Genomic DNA, 23,564 nt, shown 5'->3' on the forward strand with positions numbered 1-23,564 from the left:
CCGCGTCCGGCCTATATAATAAGTCTTGAAATCAAGTAGACTAATTCCTCTCACATTATTCTTCTTTTTCCAGATTCTATAGCTATTGTATAGTGTGTGCCTTTTCATATATATTTTAGAATATACTTGTCTATGTCTATGAAAACATTGCTGGGAGTTTGATAGGAACTGCATTAGTCCTGTAGATTAATTAAGGGAGAATTTGCATCTTTATGATGTTGTTTCAATCCGTGGAGATAGTAAAGATGTCCCTCCTTTTATTTAGGTCTGCTTTGATTTCTTTCATCAACATTTTATAATTTCCAGCATATAAATTCTGCACACATTTTATTAAGTTTATACCTAAGTACTTCATTTGCTTTGGAATGACTCAAAGTGGTATGTTTAATATGGTTTTTTGCGTGTTTATTGTTAGTACAAACTTGATTGGGCTTTTTTGTGTATTGGACAACAAGCTATCTAGGAAAAAACTCTGATTTGTAGCATTTGCTGATTTCCACAATGTAAATATTCCCATTATGACCAATTTCAAGCCACTAACATGATGTCAATTGGCTTGTAAAATTCCTGACAATTTTCTTTCTTGGGAGGTGGTAGGAACCAGCTCCAGAAAAGCGCTGGCAAACCTGAATCTTTGTAACATGCAAATTTGACCAGGTCACTCCCCTGATTAAAACTTTCAATGGCCAGGTGAGGTGGCTCACGCCTGTAATCCTAGCACTCTGGGAGGCCAAGGCAGGAGGATTGCTCGAGGTCAGGAGTTCAAGTCCAGCCTGAGCAAAAGCGAGCCCCATCTCTACTAAAAAATAGAAGGAAATTATATGGACAACTAAAAATATATAGAAAAAATTAGCCGGGCATGGTGGCACATGCCTGTAGTCCCAGCTACTCAGGAGGCTGAGGCAGAAGGATCGCTTAAGGCCAGGAGTTTGAGATTGCTGTGAGCTCGGCTGACGCCACGGCACTTTAGCCAGGGCAGAAGAGCGAGACTCTGTCTCAAAAAAAAAAAATGTACAAAATATCATTTTAAATTAAAAAAAAAAACCCTTTCAATGGCTCTCCCTCCTCCTCAGGATAAAAACCTCAGTTTTCATATTTCTTTGCCATTTAGCCACTACAGATTTCACCAGCCTCATCTCTCAAACCAGCCAAACTACCACCCTGATGCCCCACCCATTTTGAATGGCTCAACATTCTTGGATTGACCAGACTGTTTCACACTTCGTATCTTTTCTCTTGCTTTTCTGTGCACCTGGTGAATACCTATTTATTTTTCCAGACTCACCTGATGCCCTCAGGTAGAACTAGACATGCTCATATTGAAATCCCTTGAGACCTCTGTGATAGAACCTGTATCTCTTTGTCACATCTGTTCCTTTATGTTTCTTTCCCCACTACCAGCCTGTGAAGCTAGCTACTTGAGAATGAACAGTCTCATTTATCTTTATCTGCCTAACACCTCAGGCCACAGCCTGGTCTATAGATACCATTTAATAAATAGTTATTAGAGGAAAGTAGATTTGGAGTAAGACTTGAAGAATTAAGAGTTGGCTATACAGACAAGAGGGAATTGCAGGTGAGAGAACAACGTGTGCAAATATACAAAGGTATAAGAACACTCTCCAGCTCCTTGAAGGACAATGTGTGTGTTTTTAAAACCTTCCTTTGAATAAGTAGATGAAAAGGCTAATAGTGAGCCTATCACAATGTGGACTTCAATTATGATTAATGGCAGCAAGCACTACAATGCTTTTCACTCCCCACTCCCTGACTCATTTGCCAAGGGTACAGGAAGTGTGCTGTTTTCTGATTAGGGAAAGTACAAATGCTCCTTCTCCTATTGCTTTTCTTCTCAGTGATCCCCAAGATTTCTTAGTGTAGATGGTGAGAAGTGGACAGATTTAGGATATATTTTGGAGATGGGGCTGAGAGGACTCATGATGGATTTGATCCAGAGTGCAAAGAGGTATCAAGGACGACTCTAAGGTTTCTAGTCTGAGCAACCAGAAGGATGAAGTTGCCATTAACCTACATGGGTAAGACTGCAGGAGGAATAGTTTTGTAGTGGTGAGAAAATCAAGATTCTATTTTAGACAACGTAAATTAGAGAAGCTGATGAGACATCCAAGTGGAAAGGTTCAGTAGGCAGTTCGATATACAAGTGTGACATTAAGTCAAGGCTAAGGGTGTCTACTTGGGAATGATCAGTATACAGATGGTAGTTAAAGGCTCAGGACTGGATGAGATTATCTGGAGAAATGTCAGAAGTCTTAGCCCTAAACACTCCAAAATTTGAAGGCTAAGTAAAGGAACTGGAGTCAGCTTAAGACCGGGTGAAGGAGCAACGAGGGAGATAAGACAAACATCATGAGCTTTAAGTGTCATGTAGACTAAGAGAAGAAAGTACTGTACAGTGTAATAATCAAGTCTGTTGAATGTTGGCAAGTTGTAGAGTAAAATGGGGATAAAGAAGCATCGAATGCAGTTGGCAACGTAGAAGTTACTGGTGACCTTGCCAAGGGCAATTTCAGTGGAAGGGTAGGGACCAACACCTATTTAGACTAGGTTAAGGAGGCTGGGCCCGTGGTGGCTCATGCCTGTAATCCTAGCACTCTGGGAAGCTGAGGCAGGAGGATCACTTGAGCTCAGGAGTTTGAAACCAGCCTGAGCAAGAGACGAGACCCTGTTTCTACAAAAAATAAAAAAAAAATTATCTGGCCAACTAAAAATATATATAGAAAAAATTAGCTGGGCATGGTGGCACATGCCTGTAGTCCCAGTTACTGGGGAGGCTGAGGCAGGAGGATCGCTTGAGCCCAGGAGTTTGAGGTTGCTGTGAGCTAGGCTGATGCCATGGCACTCTAGCCTGGGCAACAGAGCAAGACCCCGTCTCAAAAAAAAAATTATAAAAAGAGTGGGAAGAAACTTTTAGAGGTGATAGATAGGTTCATGGCATAGATTTTGGTGATGATTTCACGAGTGTATGCTTATCTCCAAACTCATCAAATCATATAGATTAAATATGTACAACTTTTTGTATGTCAATCATACCTCAATAAAGTAGTTAAAAATATAAATCAAATGATTTTTTAAAAATCTAAAACAAAAGCAAAAGATTCCTAGAAATGCAGGGACCTGGACTAAATGTCAACCTATCTGAATGGCAACTTACAGCAAATTCAGATTTCTTTATATTGACCTACATCTATCTAAAACCATTCTTATAACCCTTTCTATGGTGTTTTGTCCCCCAGTTTAGTCCCTCATTATTTAAAAGTACTACACAAACATTTATTATGGAACCAAATATCTTGGTAATTCATTCTCCTGTTGCTTTCATTTCTCATTTCTAAACACATTCTCATTGACTAAGCTCGGTAGATTCTGGTGATTATTTCTTCCAGAGATCCTCTCTGAGGTAAACTCAGAGGCATGGTAAGTTTCTATCAATAGAGGTCCTCAAAGAATCAAGAAAAACCTTTCCTGTTCTGAAAAACACCATATGAACCCCAAAAACTTTGTTTAAAAAGAAAGAGAAAAGGTAAAAGAAATGCATATCACACTGACTGGATACATCCCTAACTTATCACACTTTTTTTTTTGAGACAGAGTCTCACTCTGTCACCCTGGGTAGAGTGCAGTGGCATCATTGTAGCTCACTATGACCTCAAACTCCTGGCTCAAGAGATCCTTTTGCTTCAGACTCCCAAGTAGCTGGGATTACAGTTGTGCACCACTATGCCCAGCTTTAGTAGAGACGGGATCTTGCTCTTGCTCAGGCTGGTCTTGAACTCCTGAGCTCAAGGGATCCTCCTGCCTCGGCCCCCCAGAGTGCTAGGATTACAGGCATGAGCCACCACACCTGTCCTTACCACACTCTTAAGTGTTAGTAAAACAACCAAATCATAACAACATTTACTAAAAGCTCTCAAAACAGGGGGTTAACAATCAGAGATTTGGCAGAAATTACAGTATGACAATTGTTATACATATGAAAAAGTGAAATTTGAGCCTTACATTATATCATATACAAAAATCCAACTCCAGGCTGTTTCATTTAAAAATAAAGGCAAAACTTGGGGACAGAAACAGAAAAGAACAACCCCTGACTTTGACAAGCTTGCTTGACACTTACAGCTAGGCTATGTTATTCTCCTATTTAGACATAAACAATCTCACAGAATACCAGTCCCAAACAAGGTTATTCTGAGACCATGACAAAATGAGACAAAGCAAGGTCACTTCATAATTTTGTCCAAGTACTTTGCCATCCACAAAATACCAATGCTCCTTCTCTGGGCCAAAATGAGTGAGTGACTGCTGCTTCTTTGTCCTCACAATATTCTCCCCTCCCTATAGATAAGATTAATTGAGATATATAATTATAGAATCCCCCCATACTTTCTGAAAGCATTCAATCTAGATCAAATCATCACTTTCTTAAACCCTCATCCAAATCACCAAACCAAAGTCTAATAAAAGGTTGTTTCTAACATAATCTTACTGAGACACCCCTTGATTCCTCATGGTGTGTGTTCCCCCTTGCTGCAATAAGTAATAAACTCAACTTGTTTATATTCAATTCAGCTATGTTACTGGTGGTCTTGGCTGGGGGGCACTGACAACTTTAAAACCTTTAGAAGAACATACTGGAGAATACATAGTCCCCCTTATCCATAGGAAATAAGCTCCCTTTGGGAACATAGGGAACTAGGTACAGTAAGAGAGTAAGAACAATAAGTTATAATAAAATAGAATAATTATAATAATATACTAAAATAAAAGCTATATAGGCTGGGAGTGGTGGCTCATGCCTGTAATCCTAGCTCTCTGGAAGGCCGAGGCAGGAGGATCGTTTGAGCTCAGGAGTTTGAGACCAGCCTGAGCCAGAGTGAGACCCCGTGTCTACTAAAAGTAGAAAGAAGTTAGGTGGACAACTAAAAATATATAGAAAAAAATTATCCAGGCATGGTGGCGCATGCCTGTAGTCCCAGCTACTCGGGAGGCTGAGGCAGGAGGATTGCTTGAGCCCAGGAGTTTGAGGTTGCTGTGAGCTAGGCTGATGCCATGGCACTCTAGCTGGGGCAACAGAGACTCTGTCTCAAAAAAAAAAAAGCTATATAAATGTGGTCTCTCTCAAAATATCTTATTGTGTGTAATATTTTAGGACCATGGTTGACTGATGATAACTGAAACCATCAAAAACAAAACCGTGGATAAGGGGGGACTACTGTATGTTTTTACTTTGAGGTAGGGAAATATATCTTAAATAAGACACAAAAGCACTGACAATACAAGATAACATTGATACATTTGTGTGGTAGACAGCCTCTCAGATGGCACCAAAATTCCCTTTCTCCCAGTATTCACACACTTGTATAATCCCCTCTCCTTGGCAGTGGGCTGGATGTAGTGACTTGTTTCTAACACATACAGCAGAAGTGATGGATGTCAGCCGGGCGCGGTGGCTCACGCCTGTAATCCTAGCACTCTGGGAGGCTGAGGCAGGAGGATAGCTCAAGGTCAGGAGTTCGAGACCAGCCTGAGCAAGAGCGAGAGCAAGACCCCGTCTCTACTAAAAATAGAAATTATCTGAACAACTAAAAATATATAGAAAAAATTAGCTGGGCATAGTGGCACATGCCTGTAGTCCCAGCTACTCGGGAGGCTGAGGCAGAAGGATTGATTAAGCCCAGGAGTTTGAGGTTGCTGTGAGCTAGGCTGATGCCATGGCACTCTAGCCCGGGCGACGGAGCCAGACTCTGTCTCAAAAAAAAAAAAAGGACTCTCACAAATCAAAATGGGGTAAAAAATGATTTGATAGACAAAAGGCAAAAGACATGAACAGGCATTTCACAGAGTAGAAAAGATGAATCTCAAATAAACATATGAAAGCATGCTCAACCTCATTAGTAAGCAGGACAATGCAAAATAAGACCTCAATTAGATACTATTTTCTACTCGTTGGATTGCCGAAAGTTTAGAAGTCTGCCAATGCAAAGTGATAACAAGGGGAGTACTTATGTATTGCTGATGGAAATGTAAACTGAAACAACCACTTCAGAAACAGTTTGGCACTGCCTAATAAAGTTGAGCATACCCATATTCTAAAACCAAGCCATTCAGATCTTAGGGATGTGCCCTGGAAAAAGGTCTTTTATGTGTGTACTCTGAGACATGTTCATAACAACACTGTTGGTAATAGTAAAAACATGGAAACAGCCCAAATGTCCATCAAGAGAAAAATAAATTATGGTATACGTACACAGTGGAATATTATACATCTTTGAAAATGAATGAACTACAGATACATGTAACAAAATGGATGAATCTTAGAAACAATGTTAAATGAAAAGATCAACATGCAAAAGACAACATAGAGTGTGATATTATTTTTATAAAGTTAAAAACAAGGAAAAATTAATCAATATATTTTTTATGAATACATACATAGGCAATAGACCTTTTAAAAAACAAATGATAAACATAAAATTCAAACCAGTGGTTAGCTATGTGGGAAGAAGGGGACAGGCTAGAGAGTAACATTCAGATAAACACAAGTTATTGGTAATGTTTTAGTTTTTAAATGGGTATTTATTATTAAGCTTTATAACTTAAATATAAGATACAAATATTCTTTTGTGGGCATGAAATATAACTTCATTTTAAACATTTAAAAAATAAATTAGGAGTATTTTTAATTTTTTATTATGGAAATTAAGAGCATTTTTTTTTACATCTAAGGAAAGCAACAAAGTTCATTTTGTTTTAATGGAAAGGAAAAATACAGGAGGAAGAAAAGTTTGGTAAACTCCTAAGAGGATCAAGAAAAGGAATACAATTCAGGGAAAAAGAAAAAAAACACTTCCAGTTTAAACCATGTCATTATTTTAATCCTAGATCATTCAGGAAGCTATGCTGGCTAAAACTGGAATTTATTAAGAAGATTATACTTTCACCTACAGTTCACATCAGGTAATTTCCATCCTTGTTCTGTGTCTACATCTTTAAGTAGCTTTTTTCTCAATTCAGTCTCAAACACCAGAAACTTCCACATAAAGAAGTAGATACAGCTACTTCTTTTGGGGCCAGAGTGGGGAGTCAATCTCAGTTACATTTTTGGAGCTCCGCTAACTGGTTCTGGGTTCTTATGCAATGCCAAACCTTGGAAAGGTGTTAAGGAGAATCATTTGTCCCCACAGGTTATCACTGAGGGACGTTGTTCATTTGGCATCTTTAGATTTGTAGGCTCTCTGTGGCTTCTGTACCACAGCTGGGACACAGAAATCTCTTATAAAATATTCGTAACCCCAGGCCTTGCATTCCTGTCTCCCGGATTCATTAAGCAGCTATTCCTCTCTGGGACCTTACCAGGAGGCTGCAGGAATCAAGGCCCAGGTCTAGCTGACTTCTCCACCTTCACCCCAAAACCCAAGGGGCATCTCTTTATAATCTGACAGGAGTCCCATTCAACTTCAAACCCAATGCTCCTTAATGTGCTTGGGCTTTTAGAAAAGAAACTTAAATGTCTTACAAACTAATCTGCTTTTAGCTGAGCCACACACTTCCTAGAACGTAATGAAGCACAGAACCTGCTATCTGCTAGGAAGGGAGAAAGGGAAAGGGCAAAATACAGGGAGGAAAAAAACCTAATATTTCAAAATATTATCTGGAGGTTGGCAAAGATTTTTTAAATAGGAAACAAAAAGTACTAACCATAAGAGGGAAAAATTGATAAATTCGACTCAATTAAAATAAAGAACTATACTTACCTGGCAGGGGACACACCATGGTCACGAAGATGGTTTTCCCAGGGTGAGGCTTATCCATTGCACTCTGGATGTGCTGACTCCTGAGATTTCCTCAAATGTGGAAAACTTCACTATGTAATTTGTGGTACTGGGGGACAGCATTTGTGCTTTCTCCTAATTAAAAAAATGAAATGAAATAAAATAAAGAACTGCTGTTTATCAAAAGATACTGTTAAGAGAGTGAAAAGGCAAGACAAAGAGAGATGTTTGAAATACGTATATCCAACAAAGGATTTGCATTCAGAATACATAATGAAGCCCTATTAAATCACAAAACATGCAAATAATCCAATAAAAATGACTTAAATCTAGTACTTCATAAAAGGAGACATCCAAATGGCCAATAAACTTGTAAAAGAAAAACAAATGGTCAATAAACATACAAAAAGTTGTTCAAGCCAGCGGCGGGGTGGCTCACGCCTGTAATCCTGGAACTCTGGTAGGCCATGGCGGGAAGATAGCTTGTGGCTGGGAGTTCCAGACCAGCCTGAGCAAGAGCGAGACCCCGTCTCCACAAAAAATAGAGAAAATTAGCGGGATGTGGTGGCACACGTCTGTAGTCCCAGCCACTCCAGAGGCTGAGGCAGGAGGATCCCTTAAGCCTAGGAGTTTGAGGTTGCAGGGAACTGTGATGACGCCACTGCACTCTAGACTGGGGAAAACGAGCAAGACTGTCTAAAAATAAAAAGGAACAAAAAAGGCAATAAATACCCCCAAATCCCACCACCCAGGCATAACCAGAGTTAACAATATCCTATAGAGAGTAAAGTAAGTTCACTCTGTATAGGATATATTCCAATAGCAAGGAGGATGTATAGATAATGGATATATAGAGGAAGAATTTTATAAAAAGTTAAGCCATGACCTAAGAGAAGAAAATTGCCATAAATATAGCAGCAAAGAATTAATACTCAATATATATAAAGAGCTCCTATAAATAAAAAAATATAATTCAATTTAAAAATGGTAGTTATGAGATAACAAAAAACCAAAAAAATGATATGAACAGATAATTGACTCAGGATGAAACACAAAAGAGCCAATAAACGTGAAAAGACGGTAAATTTTACTAGTAATTAGGTAAATTAAAAGTGACACAAAATGAAGGGGATGAGACTTATTCCCACTTCAATGCAATCTGATTGGTAATATTTCACACCCATCAGATTGGCAAAATTAATAACATTTTTAAAAATTAATTAAGTGTGGTAATATCAAATATTGATAAGAAAGTGAAGAAAAAGGAACTCAGATGTTAAAGGTAGAAGTATAAATCAGTGCAACCACTCTGGAGATTAATTCAGCAATATCTAGTAAAATTAAAGATTCATATCCAAGAGAAATCAAAACATATGTCTGAAAAAGACTTTCATAAGAATGTTCATAGCTGCTATATTATTATCTATTGTTGCATAACAAATTACCCCAAAACTTAACAACTTAAAACAAAAAATGTTTATTATCACAGTTTCTGTGGATCCAGGCATGACTAAGCTGAATGCCTCTGCCTCGGAGTCTCTCACAGGGCTGCAATCAAGCCACCACTTAGGATTGTGGTCTCACCTGAAGCCTCTATTGAAGGGAACAGGAATATACAAAGTCATGCATTCAGGAGGGATCATTTGGGGCCATTTTAGAGGTTGCCTAACAAAGCAGCTTTATTCATAACAGCCCCAAACTAGAAATGGCTTAGATGTCCATCAATGGGAGAATGGATAAACAAACTATGATATATTCATACAACAGAATGCTATTCAACAGTAAAAAGTCAGAATGAAAGAAGTTTTACACCAAAGAATAGAAAATGCATTATTGAATTTACACAAAGTTCTGTAACAGACAAAACTGGTAATTTATGGTGGAAAAAATCAGAACACTGGTTGCCTGCAGTGGCAGGGAATGGGGGTGGACAATTGATTGGGAAGAGGTATGAAGGAACTTTCCGGGTTGACGGTAATGTTGTGTATCTTGATGGGGGTTTGGTCAATGCAGATACATGCATTTGTCAAAGCTCACTGAATCACCACTTAAGATTTGTGCATTTTACATATAGTAATAACATTCATCGGGTGTCGGGCAGATGGGAGGGGGAACAGGGGATGGGTATATTCACACCTAATGGGTGCGGTGCGCACCCGTCTGAGGGATGAACATGCTTGAAGCTCTGCCTCGGGTTGGGCAGGGGCAATATATGTAACCTAAACATTTGTACTCCTGTAATATGCTGAGATAAAACAAATTAAAAAACAAGATAAAACAAAAAAAAAAGATTGTGCATTTTATTACATGAAAATTTTACTTCGGGCCAGGCGCAGTGGCGCATGCCTGTAATCCTAGCACTCTGGGAGGCCGAGGCGGGTGGATCACTTGAGGTCAGGAGTTCGAGACCAGCCTGAGCAAGAGTGAGACACCCCCCCCACTCTACTAAAAATAGAAAAAAATGATCTGGACAGCTAAAAATATATAGAGAAAGAAATCAGCTGGGCATGGTGGCACATGCCTGTAGTCCTGAAGAACAGGAATTGATAGTAGGAAAATGTGTGCTCTCTTTCATTCTAACTAATGCTATTTGCTTCTGTAAATATGGCTTGCTGGCGCTTAGCTTAAGTGGAGCCATGACAGGCTTCACTAAAGTTAAGAAAAACAAAGCCCCGGGGAGATAACCGCAAGTTACTTCCTGATAAAGGGCTGGAGAGTCCCAGGGCCCTCCAACCAACTAATCAGATAAGAAGGGCAAGGCATGATCAGTGCATGAACAGCTTGTGCATGGCGTATGTTCCCAGTATTGCTTGTAACCAACCAATCAGGAGCCAGACCCACGGCTTGGAAACCAACCAATCAGAAGCCAGTCCCGCGACTTAGAAACCAACCAATCAGGAGCCAAGACGATCAGCCACTTTTGAAGGAGCAAATGAACTAAGGGAGGAAGGGGGGATGGTATGCCCAGTGCATGTAACCTGCTGAAAAGTATAAAAGCTTAGTTCTTACCCCAGGGCGGGGTCCTAGTTCATGGAGAGGCCACTGTGTTGCTGCTCTGGGACTTGGACCCTAGCTCGAGCTAGCCAATAAACTCCTTTGCCTTTTGCAGCCTCGGGGACTCTGCCTCTCTGTTCCTGGGGCCGAGGGGAACCGGCTCTAACAGTCCCAGCTACTCGGGAGGCTGAGGCAGGAGGATTGCTTGAGCCCAGGAGTTTGAGGTTGCTGTGAGTTAGGCTGATGCCACGGCACTCTAGCCCAGGCAACAGAGTGAGACTCTGTCTCAAAAAAAAAAAAAAAAAAAAAAAGAAAGAAAATTTTACTTCAAAAGAAAAAATAACTATGAACAAATAATGAACTCTAATGAATGATGTGTGGGTTGAAGTGTTTAGGGGTGAAGTGTATTGATGTCTGCAATTTGAAATGGATCCAAAAAAAGCAGGATGGCTTGATGGTTGAATAAGAGGGATGAGTAGATGGATAGTTATGTTGATAAAGCAAGTACTATAATAAAAGGTTAACTGTAGAATCTAGGTGGTGGGTACATGCAAATTCACTGTACAATTCTTTCAACTTTTCTGTATGTTTGAAAATTCTCATAGTAAAATGGTGGGGAAAAATTAAAGATGCACATTTCCTATGACCCAGCAATCCAATTCTAGGTATTTGTCCTGGAGAAGAATCTCAAACATGAGTATGAGTAGACATGTGCAAGGATGTTGACTGCATCACTGTATGTAATAGCATAAAAAGTGTAACCTACCCAATTGTGCCTCAGTAAAGGAATAGATAAATCAGCTGTGATTTATTTATACAATGGAATTTAATATACAGTGGAACTAGATCTTCATCAATCAACTTGGATAAATCTGAAAAACAATGTTGAATTTAAAAAACATGCTGCAAAATCATGCATACACTATGAGACCATTTATACAAAAACAATAGTTATTGTTTATGGCTACTGATACATGTGTGAAAGTATAAAAACATTCATCAGAATAATACACACCAACTTCAGAATGACAATTACCTTTGAGGGACAGACGGGGAAAGGGATGTGGGGTGGGGCCCTAGAAGTATCTGTAATGTTATTAGCACCACACTCTAACCAACTGAGCTAACCAGCCATCCACAAAGTATTTGTAATGCTATATTTTGTTCAAAAGTAAAAAAATCTACAGCAATTATGGAAATATATCAATATGCTTAATCTCAGTGACAGGTTCACACTCATTTAAACAGTTACTATGGGCTGGGCGTGGTGGCTCACGCCTGTAATCCTAGCACTCTGGGAGGCCGAGGCAGGTGGATTGCTTGAGTTCAGGAGTTGGAGACCAGCCCAAGCAAGAGTGAGACCCCATCTCTACTAAAAATAGAAAGAAATTAGCCAAACAACTAAAAATAGAAAAAAAATAGCCGGGCATGGTGGTGCATGCCTGTAGTTCCAGCTATCTGGGAGGCTGAGGTAGGAGGATCCCTTGAGCCCAGGAGTTTGAGGTTGCTGTGAGCTGGGCTGACGCCATGGCACTCTAGCCCGGGCAACAGAGTGAGACTCTGTCTCAAAAAAACAAAAAAAAAATAAACAGTTACTATGTGCCAGGAACCTGGCTAAATGTCTTATGTGCTTATATCTCATTTAATCCTCAAATGAGGTAGGTATAATTAGTACCTATTTTCCATATGAGGAGCCTAAGGCTTAAGGAGATTAAATAATTTAACCAACATCATAACTCCTAGTAGATCCAGAAAGTCTAACTGCGGAGCTCACATTCTTGACCACTCTGCTGTATATATTGTCTGTCTCCATCTAGCCCTGTAGGACTAATGTCTGAACGCTGTAGAAAAAGAGGTTTCAGGCAGAATATGAGGAGCTGATTTTACAAGGAACCCTATGAGACACAAGGGGAAAAAAGGTGACACAGAGTGGAGGAGAACACAGCATAATTATAGTACCTCAAAGACTGAAAGCAGCAAGAGTTATAACCTTTGACACAGATTGGTGTTTAGTGAGTATTGGCCTCTGTTGTGAGTTGAATTGTGTCACCCAAAGAGATATGATGTTGGAGTCCTAATCCCACCCCTACCCCTGTACCTGTGAATGTGAACTTATTTGGATATAGGGTCTTTGCAGATATAATCAGGTTAAGATGAAGTCATATTAGATACTCTCTCTCTAGCCCTTACATGTTGTTCAGTAATTCAGGGGACAGTCAGAACCCCAAATCCTTGGCCTACTACCTTTGCAGATTCCTGAAAGAGGTATGCTGAAAGCACAGTCCTGGCAACTGCATCTTTATTTGTTCTTTTATAACTAGGTGCCTAGTAAAGTGGAATTAAAAAAATATATCCCAGTATCTTTGATGTCTATGAGTCACAACTCACTGTGGGCAGATTTTTTTTTTTTTTTTTGAGACAGAGTCTCGCTTTGTGGCCCTGGGTAGGGTACAGAGGTGTCATCATAGCTCACTGCAATGGCAAACTCCTGGTCTCAAGCAATCCTCCTGCCTCAGCCTCCCAAGTAGCCTGGACTATAGGCCCGCACCACCACGCCCAGCTAATTTTTCTATTTTTTGTAGAAATGGGGTCTCGCTCTTGCTCAGGCTGGTCTCCAACTCCTGAGCTCAAGTATCCTCCCACCTCAGCCTCCCAGAGTGCAAGGATTACAGGCATGAGCCATCGTGCTCATCTGGCTGGCAGATTTTTTATTATAGAACAATCATTTGGTTAGTTCCCTTAGATACATAAATGAAAGGCAGGAAGGCACTCTTACCCAAGGAATAACAAGATTTTTTCTTTTTTTCTTTGTTTTAGCAATGTTGTTCAGAGTTCTGGAGCATCTTGAGGAGGGAGTAGACCAATTTTCATAAGAAGGTAAGGGGCTTTCTGAGAAGGAAGGAGCCAAGGATCCAATCCCTTCTTCCCTAGCTTTAAAGTTTTGAAAATCTGTTGGGATGGCAGGAAAGGACACCAGTGATTCCAAAGGAAAAATTGCCTTGAAGGCAGCAAGAATCTGGGCTCAACGGGGGCTCAACACCAGAGCCTAACGGCCCTTGGAGGTTGGACTGCTTCTAAGGTTTAAAGCCCCAGGTCTGAATCTGGCAGGTACAGTGGTGTGTTTTGAGAATCAACAACAGCTGAGCATGAAGAATTAATTTAATGAGCTGTAACCTTGATATTTTAGACCCTTGCACTGTGCAGGACTAGGGGAAGAAGCAGTGGTGCTAGTGGGCTGACTGGACATTCTCACTAGACTTTATAAACACTGCCTAGAGTATATAAATAATACTCATCACCTTGGAATGAATAGATCCCTAGAGTTCTTTACCAAATTAGGGGGAACAGAAGTCTCAAAAGGGAGGCCAGGCACGGTGGCTCACGCCTGTAATCCTAGCACTCTGGGAGGCCGAGGCGGGTGGATTATTTGAGCTCAGGAGTTCGAGACCAGCCTGAGCAAGAGCAAGACTCCGTCTCTACTAAAAAAAAATAGAAAGAAATTATCTGGCCAACTAAAATACATATAGAAAAACTTAGCTGGGCATGGTGGCGCATGCCTGTAGTCCCAGCTACTCTGGAGGCTGAGGCAGTAGGATTGCTCAATCCCAGGAGTTTGAGGTTGCTGTGAGCTAGGCTGATGCCACGGCACTCTAGCCTGGGCAACAGAGCAAGACTCTGTCTCAAAAAAAAAAAAAAAAGAAGTCTCAAAAGGGAAATGATGGCTTTCTATTAATAAAAGCCAATGCATGCTTAAACAATTAATAGGAAAAAGAAGACAAATAGTCACTATTTATGTCCTTAAATGGTGACACTGGTCATAACTTCATTCAGTGAATATTATTGAGTGCCTATTATGCATCAGGCACTGTACCAGATCCTAGGGCTACAGTGGTATGCAAAAGAGACATGGTTCCTGTGTTCTTTGAGCTTAAAATCTTATAGGGGAGACAGACATTAAACATACTGGATGAAGACCTGGTTTCTCTGCTAGCTGACCAGTTCATGTGGCCCAAACATGCTCCCCCAAACTCCAACTTCATATTCTTATCGGTTCTGTACCTGTAGCTAGCTAACTGGAAGGTCTGAGTCCCCTTCCAAATTATTAGGGAAGAGAAGCTGATTAACTCAGCTTAGGGTTAGGTGTCTACCCTGGTCCAATTAGCTGTAGCCTGGGAATGAAGTAACAATGGCCCATTGCCCACTCAGTGGGGCTGTGGGAAGGCTCTGTGAGAAGTAAATATGAGGGAGGGCAATTGAAAACAATAGACCTGGTATTCAGCCCAACTCTACATATTGGATTTCACAATATGTATAAAGTAACTACAATGACCTATTACAATCAATGCCCAATAAAATTTAGTAATAACAAGTCTTTTCCATGAGCAAATGGATCCTTTCTTCCCAAGGAAAAATTAAAGCCCCCAATATATCCAAGCATCTTAACTCTCTCATTTTCTCACCTGGGTGCCTGATGGGGGCCTAAATTCCTAATTCTGTTGCTGTGGTGTAGGCTATCTTCCACTACTGCTGCTTTGTTTGGCTTTGGAAAGAAGTCCTCAGGAAGGAGAAAGATCTAGCTCTTGATTAAACGGAGGGTTGCCCTGGTCTTCTCCACCCTGGGATGTGTCAGATGGCCACATCCACAAACTGGCAGATAACTCCCTAAGCACAATAGAGATCATTAGGCCCCTTTCCATGAGCTCTGCTCAGCCTCCAAACCTCCACAGGATATCGAGAAGCATTCACTACCATCCCCCAGATAGTAAGCAGAGGTATTGGCATCACGACATTATGAGTGTATATGTTTACCACCGGCCATTGAGCTACATTAGATGTTAGTTGTGTTCTGTGAGAAGAATATTGCAATGCAGTATCAGGAAGATCTCCAGATCTTACTCCAGTATGAGAAACTAGAGCATATATGAGCCACAAGGAGTATAAAAGGGATGAAACTTCCCAGCTTAAGGTCTAAACTAGAGCCCTCGGTCCTGCCCTCTGGGCTCTGTTCTTCTTGATGTTACTACCCAGACTATGATAGGAGGCATAGAAAACCAAAATAAAAGAAGAGAGCTCCTTTACATAAGGCTTAGAGTAGTGGTTCTCAACCAGGAGGGATTTTTGTGCCCTCCCCCCCCATACCCAGAGGACTTGTGGCAATTCTCGGAGGCATTTTCAGTTGTCACAACTCTGTGTGTGTGGGGGGGTGCAATTGGCATTTACTTGGTAGAGGCTAGAGATACTTCTAAACACCCTAGGATGCATAGGGCAGCCCCCACAACAAAAATGTCAATAGTATTGAGGTTGAGAGACTCTGGCTTAGAAGGCTTAGAGCAGAACATGCCTCATTCTCACCCCTCAATTCCAGGCCTCCAACCTTTTGGACTCCATTTAAGTTCCCACTTAGCCTGTTCAGTGAAGAATGATGATCTAGGGATGGACATTTCTACCTTACCACCTGCACAGGAGAAAAGGCACAATCCAACTGGTTAACTGGAGAAAGATGTACACATGAGGGAAAGGCCAAGATTACCAATAGAAATATGCCAAAATGGAGATCCTCATAGCAACAGCTTTTAACCTCTTACTTCTTACCTAATAAAGTTCCACCCCCAAGAGAATGATTCAATTGTGTGTTTTTAAACCCTATCACGGCTGCTCTCTGTGCCACCTTTGGGCAGTGCAGAGAGTAGTCGCTGGCAAAAAAAAAAAAAAAAAAAAATTAAAATAAAAAAAATAAACCCTATCACAAGATCTCCATTTTGAGACTAGGTGGGAATAAGGAAAACTTGAGAGCTCTTCTAACCAACCCAAGTAAGTTCAAACTTCCAGTATCTAGACCTTTGCCTCCACCTAGAATGTCCCTTCCCACCCTCTTGGCCTGTCTAAAGCTTACCAATCTTTCAAGGCCCAATCAGTGTTGCTTCTACTTGATCCCACCTACCTCTCCTTGCTCTTCTAAATTGGATTTTTTTTTCATAGCACACATTCTTTCTTACTTTTTATTAGGGTTATTTGATTTCTTTTTTGTTGTTGTTGTTTTTGAGACTACTCATTCTGTTGTCCTGAGTAGAGTGCTGTGGCATCAGCCTAGCTCACAGCAACCTCAAACACCTGTGCTCAAGTGATCCTCCTGCCTCAGCCTCCTGAGTAGCTGGGACTACAGGTGTGCACCACCACACCCGGCTAATTTTTCTATTTTTAGTAGAGATGGGGTCTCACTCTTGGTCAGGCTGGTCTCGAACTCCTGACCTCAAGTGATCCTCCCACCTCGGCCTCCCAGAGTGCTAGAATTACAGGCATGAGCCACTGCACCTGGCCAAGTTATTTGATTTCATAGGAAGTTTTCAGCTTTTATATATTTGACTTTTATAAAATCTGTGCAGTCATACATTATACATTAAACCAAAAACATCTTCCCTGTGCTGAATTTGTACCTAAATACATCAGGTGACAAACATTTCAAGCTATTGCCTGTCAGCCAACCTTCTAGTTTCTACAGTGAAGCCATATCGGTACAGCATATTTTACACAGCAATTCAAATATTTATTACATTTTCTCTTATTATTTTATAACAGTACAAATGGAATGCCAAAAAAAATGAAACGACTAATACTACAATTTAGCCAAAGACAAATACTATTAAACATGCCAGGCTGGGCGTGGTGGCTCACGCCTGTAATCCTAGCACTCTTGGAGGCCGAGGCAGGAAGATTGCTCGAGGTGAGGAGTTCCAGACCAGCCTGAGCAAGAGCGAGACCTCGTCTCTACTAAAAAAATAGAAAGAAATGATCTGGACAGCTAAAAATACATAGAGAAAAAAATTAGCCAGGCATGGTGGCGCATGCCTGTAGTCCCAGCTACTCTGAAGGCTGAGGCAGAAGGATCGCTTAAGCCCAGGAGTTTGAGGTTGCTGTAAGCTTGACACCATGGCACTCTAGCCAGGGCAACAGAGTGACACTCTGTCTCTAAATAAATAAATAAATAAATAAATAAATAAACATGCCAAAAGCAATGATTCTTGAGATAAGCACATTAGAGCAACTGGTCAACTGGAGATTTGATTGTGAAGGAAAAGAACAAGGTAAATAGGCCGGGCGCGGTGGCTCACGCCTGTAATCCTAGCTCTGGGAGGCCGAGGTGGGTGGATCGCTCGAGGTCAGGAGTTCGAGACCAGCCTGAGCAAGAGTGAGACCCCGTCTCTACTAAAAATAGAAAGAAATTATCTGGCCAACTAAAAAATATATATACAAAAAAATTAGCCGGGCATGGTGGCTCATGCCTGTAGTCCCAGCTACTAGGGAGGCTGAGGCAGTAGGATCGCTTAAGCCCAGGAGTTTGAGGTTGCTGTGAGCTAGGCTGATGCCACGGCACTCACTCTAGCCCAGGCAACAAAGTGACACTCTGTCTCAAAAAAAAAAAAAAAAAAAAGAACAAGGTAAATAAATATATACGAACAACTTAAAATATATCATTGAAAATTGAGTCAAAAAGGCCAATGTAATGACAAAGCAAATGGAGAAATTGTTTAAATTTTGGACTGAGAATCAATAGATTACTGATATATACAGGCTTCCAAAATCAAAGAAGAGTCCACAGCTCCATAGAGCTATTGATTGGAGCACAACTTATTATATATAATGCTATCAAGCAAAAAAGAATCCTCGTTAGTATAGTGGTTAAAAAAAAAAGACAACCACCTGAGATTGAGCAATAACAGGTCTGTGATGCCCTTTAAAAAATAGAAAGAAAAGAAAGTAAAAAAAAAGAAAAGAAAAAGAAGGCTGGTGTTCAATTTCATTTAGACAAATTTATCAAGAGAGCTGAAAAGACCTCAAAGTCAGCATGAGAGGCTGGGTGCCATGGTCCAGGCAGGTAAGCCTAGCACTTTGAGAGGCTGAGGCAGGAGCATCAATTGAGGCTAGCAGTTAGAGACCAGCCTGAGCAACATAGTGAGACTTCTTCTGCACAACAAATTAAAAAATTACCCAGGCATGGTTGCACACAGCTGTAGTCCCAGCTACTCAGGAGATTTGAGGATCGCTTGAGCCCAGGAGTTCAAGGCTGCAGTGAGCTATGATCTCACCACTGTACTCCAGCCTGGGCGACAAAGGGAGACACTATCTCAAAAAAACTCAAAAAAGTCAGCTTGAAAATCCCCTTCTCAATCCCTTGAAAATCATTATCAACAAGTCCTTCTCAACATTGAAATAAAAAAATGCTTGAAGAACTAATGGCCAAAAATTTTCAAAATCTGTTGAAGATTATAAAACCACATACCTTTTTCTGGGCTTCTGACTAAACTACGAGCTTAAGTGCTAGAACTTGGGCTAACCCCCTGTCCCAGGTTCCCATATCAAGTTGACAAATCAGCAAATTTTTAAAGAAGTTTTTTATTTTTAATTATTATGGGTACATAAAGAGTTGTATATATTTATAGGGTACATGTGATGTTTTGATACAGGCATACAAGGTGTATTAATCAAATCAGGGTAACTGGAGTATCCATCAACTCAAGCATTTATCATTTTTTGTGAACAAATTAATAAATTTAATGAATAAATGTACCTCATTATTTTCCAAGTAACCAACAAATACTTGCTAAGGTCCATAGAAGAGATGACACAGTTCTTGAAAGTATAATGCATTCAAGCGTGAGACTTACTTGTGAAGGGAGCTTCTGTTCCAAATAGGTTACATTATTGTTTTCAACAGGAAGTCTGCTACTATCTTTATCATTGTTCTTCTGTACGTAGTGTGTTATTTTCACAAAATGCTTTTAAGATTTTCTCCTTATCATTGGTTTTAAGCAATTTGATTGTGACATGCCTTAGTATAGTTTTCTGCGTATTTCTTCTGCTTGGGGCTTTTTTGAGCTTGGATCTGTGGTTTTCTAATTTTCAACAAATTTGGAAAAGTTGTAGCCACTAGGTCTTCAAATACTGTTTATGACTCCTCCATACTCTAATTACATGTATATGAGGCCGTTTGACTTCGTCTCACAGCTTACTATATGGTCTGTTTATTTTTTCATTCTTTTTTCACTGTGTGTTTCACTTTGGTTTCTATTGATAGGTTTTCTTTTTTTTATTTCAGGAAATTATGGGGGTACAAACATTTTGGTTACATGTTATGACTTTGCCATATCCCAACCATGGTTTGAGACGTGCCCTCTCCCCCCCTACAATGCTCACCACATCAATTAATTGTGAGTTTACCCACCCCCAACCCCCCTACCCTCAAATAATATTATTACTGTGTGAGCACCTTAGTGTTGATCAGTCAGTGCCAGTTTGATGGCGAGTACATGTGATGTCTCTTCTTCCATTCTTGTGATACCTCACTTCAGAGGATGGGCTCAAGCTCTATCTAGGAAAATATAAGAGGTGCTAGATCACTGTCGTTTCTTATAATTGAATAGTATTCCACTGCATACATATACCATATTTTATTAATCCACTTCATGGATTGATGGGCACTTGGGTTGTTGCCACATCCTTGCTATAGTGAATTGTGCTGCCATAAATATTTGAGTGCAGATGTCTTTATTATAGAATGTCTTTTGCTCTTTTGGGTAGATGCCTAATAGTGCTATTGCTGGATCAAATGGTAGTTCTACTTGTAGCTCTTTGAGGTATCTCCAAATTCTTTTTCACAGAGGTTGCACTAATTTGCAGTCCCACCAGCAGTGTAAGAGTGTTCCTATCTCTCCACATCCTCGCCAGCATTTGTTGCTTTGGGATTTTTTTTTTTTTGAGACAGAATCTCACCCTGTTGCCCAGGCTAGAGTGCCGTGGCATCAGCCTAGCTCACAGCAACCTCAAACTCCTGGGCTCAAGCAATCCTTCTGCCTTAGCCTCCTGAGTAACTGTGCCACCATGCCCAGCTAACTTTTTCTATATATATTTTTAGTTGTCCAGATAATTTCTTTCTATTTTTAGTAGAGAAGGGAGTCTTGCTCTTGCTCAGGCTGGTCTCGAACTTCTGAGCTCAAACAATCCTCCCACCTCAGCTTCCCAGAGTGCTGGGATTACAGGCATGAGCCACCTTGCCCAGCCGCCTGATAAGTTTTGATTGAACACCAGACATTGTGAATTTTATCATGTTGGTTTCTGGATTTTATTTATTTATTTTTTGTTTCTTTAAATTATTTTGAACTTTGTTTTAGTTCAGTCAACTAAAATTGAAAACAATTTTATCTTTTTTGAGGCTTGCTTTTATGCATTGTATGTGGGACCAGAGTAGTCTTTAGGTCTAATTTTGCCTTACTACTGAGGCAATACCCCTCTGAGTACTTTTCCTGATGCCCCATGTATTACAAGGTTTCTCCACTCTGACTTTTGGAAATGAGAATTATCCCATCTCTGCATGACTCCCAGGAATTTTTACTCCTGCTTTTTCAGGCTTCTTTCCTTTGCCTTGGATAATATTCTCATACATATGTGCTTATCAGTAGTCAGCTGGAGATCCTCTGCACGTCTTTGGAGCTCTTCCTCTGTGCAGCTCTCTCCTTTCCGTGCTGCTCTTCCTTCTCTGGTATTCTGCTTTATGAATTCTAGCCATCATGGCTTCCTGAAATCTTTAGCTCCGTCTCCTCAACTTAGGGAGCTCCATTAGGATTCACCCTCCCTACACAGTGGCCTGGAAACTCTCTTCAGGGGTAAGCTAAGTTAGGACAATCATAAAATTACCTCATTTGTTTTCCATCTCTCGGGGCTCACTCCTCTGTACTGGCTGATGTCCAATGTCTGAAAATCTTTCTTTCATATATTTTGTCTGTTTTTTTATTGTTTAAGCAGAGGGTAAATCTGGTCCCTATTATTCTATCACGGCTGAAAGTCCATTGAAGGGTTTTAAGCAGGTAAGTGACTTGGGTGAATCTGTGGGTTAGACAGATGGCACTCTCCGTTCTTCAGGGAAGGCAATTTTTTCCAGACATCCTTCAACAAACTTACCCATATATCTCCTTTGCCATAACCAGATCATATATAGACCAGAGAGTGGGACCACCTTTCTTGTGATCAAGGTCCTCTGCCTAATACCTGAACAAAATTAGCATTTTTTGCTAATGACAGATGGCTGATATGAGAGATGGACTGGTGGTACTGGCAGAGAGATTGGCAAGGTGGCAGGTATAGTTTAGATCCATGTAAGCAGCATCATGGAAATCTGCCAGCAACAAGCACAAACTCATTCAGTGGGAGGATGGACTTCAGGATTGGTCTCTGGGAAGGAAGGAGAGGGACAAGTGAGAGAAAGGCTGAGGCCCATGCCTAGTGCACAGGACAGATATGTAGATGATTAAAAATAGAAAACAGGAGATCCATCACCAAAACTGGGAAACCAGAAGAGAAATAAGCTTCAGACACCAATTTTGAGAAAAGGGGGTTGTAGAGAAAGCTACCCAGGCAGGGTCTAATATCTTAGTTTGTGTACTAAATATCTATGAATGAACGAATGAATGAATGAATGAATGCCTGAGTGCCTATAGCTCTTATTATAAGCAACATGCATGTGACAATTAGTTGTTCTGTATCCTGTGATAATTCCTGAATTATTATTTTCCTTTTCACTTGTTTATGCCTTATCTTTTCATCTGTATTCTAAGTCCACCAGAGGTGTGAACTATAATTGTGTGCTTCTCTTTTTTCCAAGTAGCAGCATTAGTATAATTATTTTGCTCAGGTTTCCTGACTCTCAGTCCAATACTCTTTTTTTTTTTTGAGACAGAGTCTCGCTCTGTTGCCCAGGCTAGAGTGCCATGGCATCAGCCTAGCTCACAGCAACTTCAAACTCCTGGGCTTAAGCAATCCTTCTGCCTCAGCCTCCTGAGTAGCTGGGACTACAGACATGTGCCACCATGCCCAGCTAATTTTTTTCTATATATATTTTTTTCGCTGTCCAGATCATGTATTTCTATTTTTAGTAGAGAAGGGGTCTCGCTCTTGCTCAGGCTGGTCTCAAACTCCTGACCTCGAGCGATCCTCCTGCCTCGGCCTCCCAGAGTGCTAGGATTACAGGCGTGAGCCACCGTGCCCGGCCTCCAATACTCTTTTTTAACTACACCACTTAACCAGTATTCTTGACAGAAATAGTTTACCAAGGTAATTTACACATATTCCTGGCGTATACAAGTATGTATTCTAGAAAAGGCATGCATGGCTTAAAACTGTGCAGATCAAAAGCAATTTTCAGGCCGGGCGCGGTGGCTCACGCCTGTAATCCTAGCTCTGGGAGGCCGAGGCGGGTGGATTGCTCGAGGTCAGGAGTTCGAGACCAGCCTGAGCAAGAATGAGACCCCGTCTCTACCAAAAAAAATAGAAAGAAATTATCTGGCCAACTAAAAATATATATACAAAAAAATTGGCCGGGCATGGTGGCTCATGCCTGTAGTCCCAGCTACTCGGGAGGCTGAGACAGTAGGATCGCTTAAGCCCAGGAGTCTGAGGTTGCTGTGAGCTAGGCTGATGCCACGGCACTCACTCTAGCCCGGGCAACAAAGTGAGACTCTGTCTCAAAAAAAAAAAAAAAAAAAGCAATTTTCACTCAAGAAATTATGGTAAAAGACTTCATTCATTATGCCATTTCCATTTTGGCTAGGTAAAATTTTTGCTGTAGAAGTAACATGTACTAACCATCCCTAAATTCACACACTTCCAAATGAGGTAATCATTTTTTTTTTGATCTTTCAGAAAGCATGCTTATATTTGCCTTTTGTTGCTGCATTTCTTTATTTTTATTTTTTATTTTTAGACAGGGTCATGCTCTGTCTCCTTGGCTAC

General features: G+C 40.6%; 1 non-coding gene across 1 annotated transcript; it reads left to right on the forward strand.

The window, feature by feature from the left end:
* The first annotated feature begins 7,764 nt into the window (after positions 1 to 7,764).
* Positions 7,765 to 7,928, forward strand: LOC123629012. Its single transcript, XR_006731882.1, has one exon. It is a non-coding gene; the product is annotated as a U1 spliceosomal RNA (small nuclear RNA).
* The last annotated feature ends 15,636 nt before the right edge of the window (positions 7,929 to 23,564 follow it).

Source organism: Lemur catta, chromosome X, assembly GCF_020740605.2.
Source record: "Lemur catta isolate mLemCat1 chromosome X, mLemCat1.pri, whole genome shotgun sequence".
NCBI lineage: Eukaryota > Metazoa > Chordata > Mammalia > Primates > Lemuridae > Lemur > Lemur catta.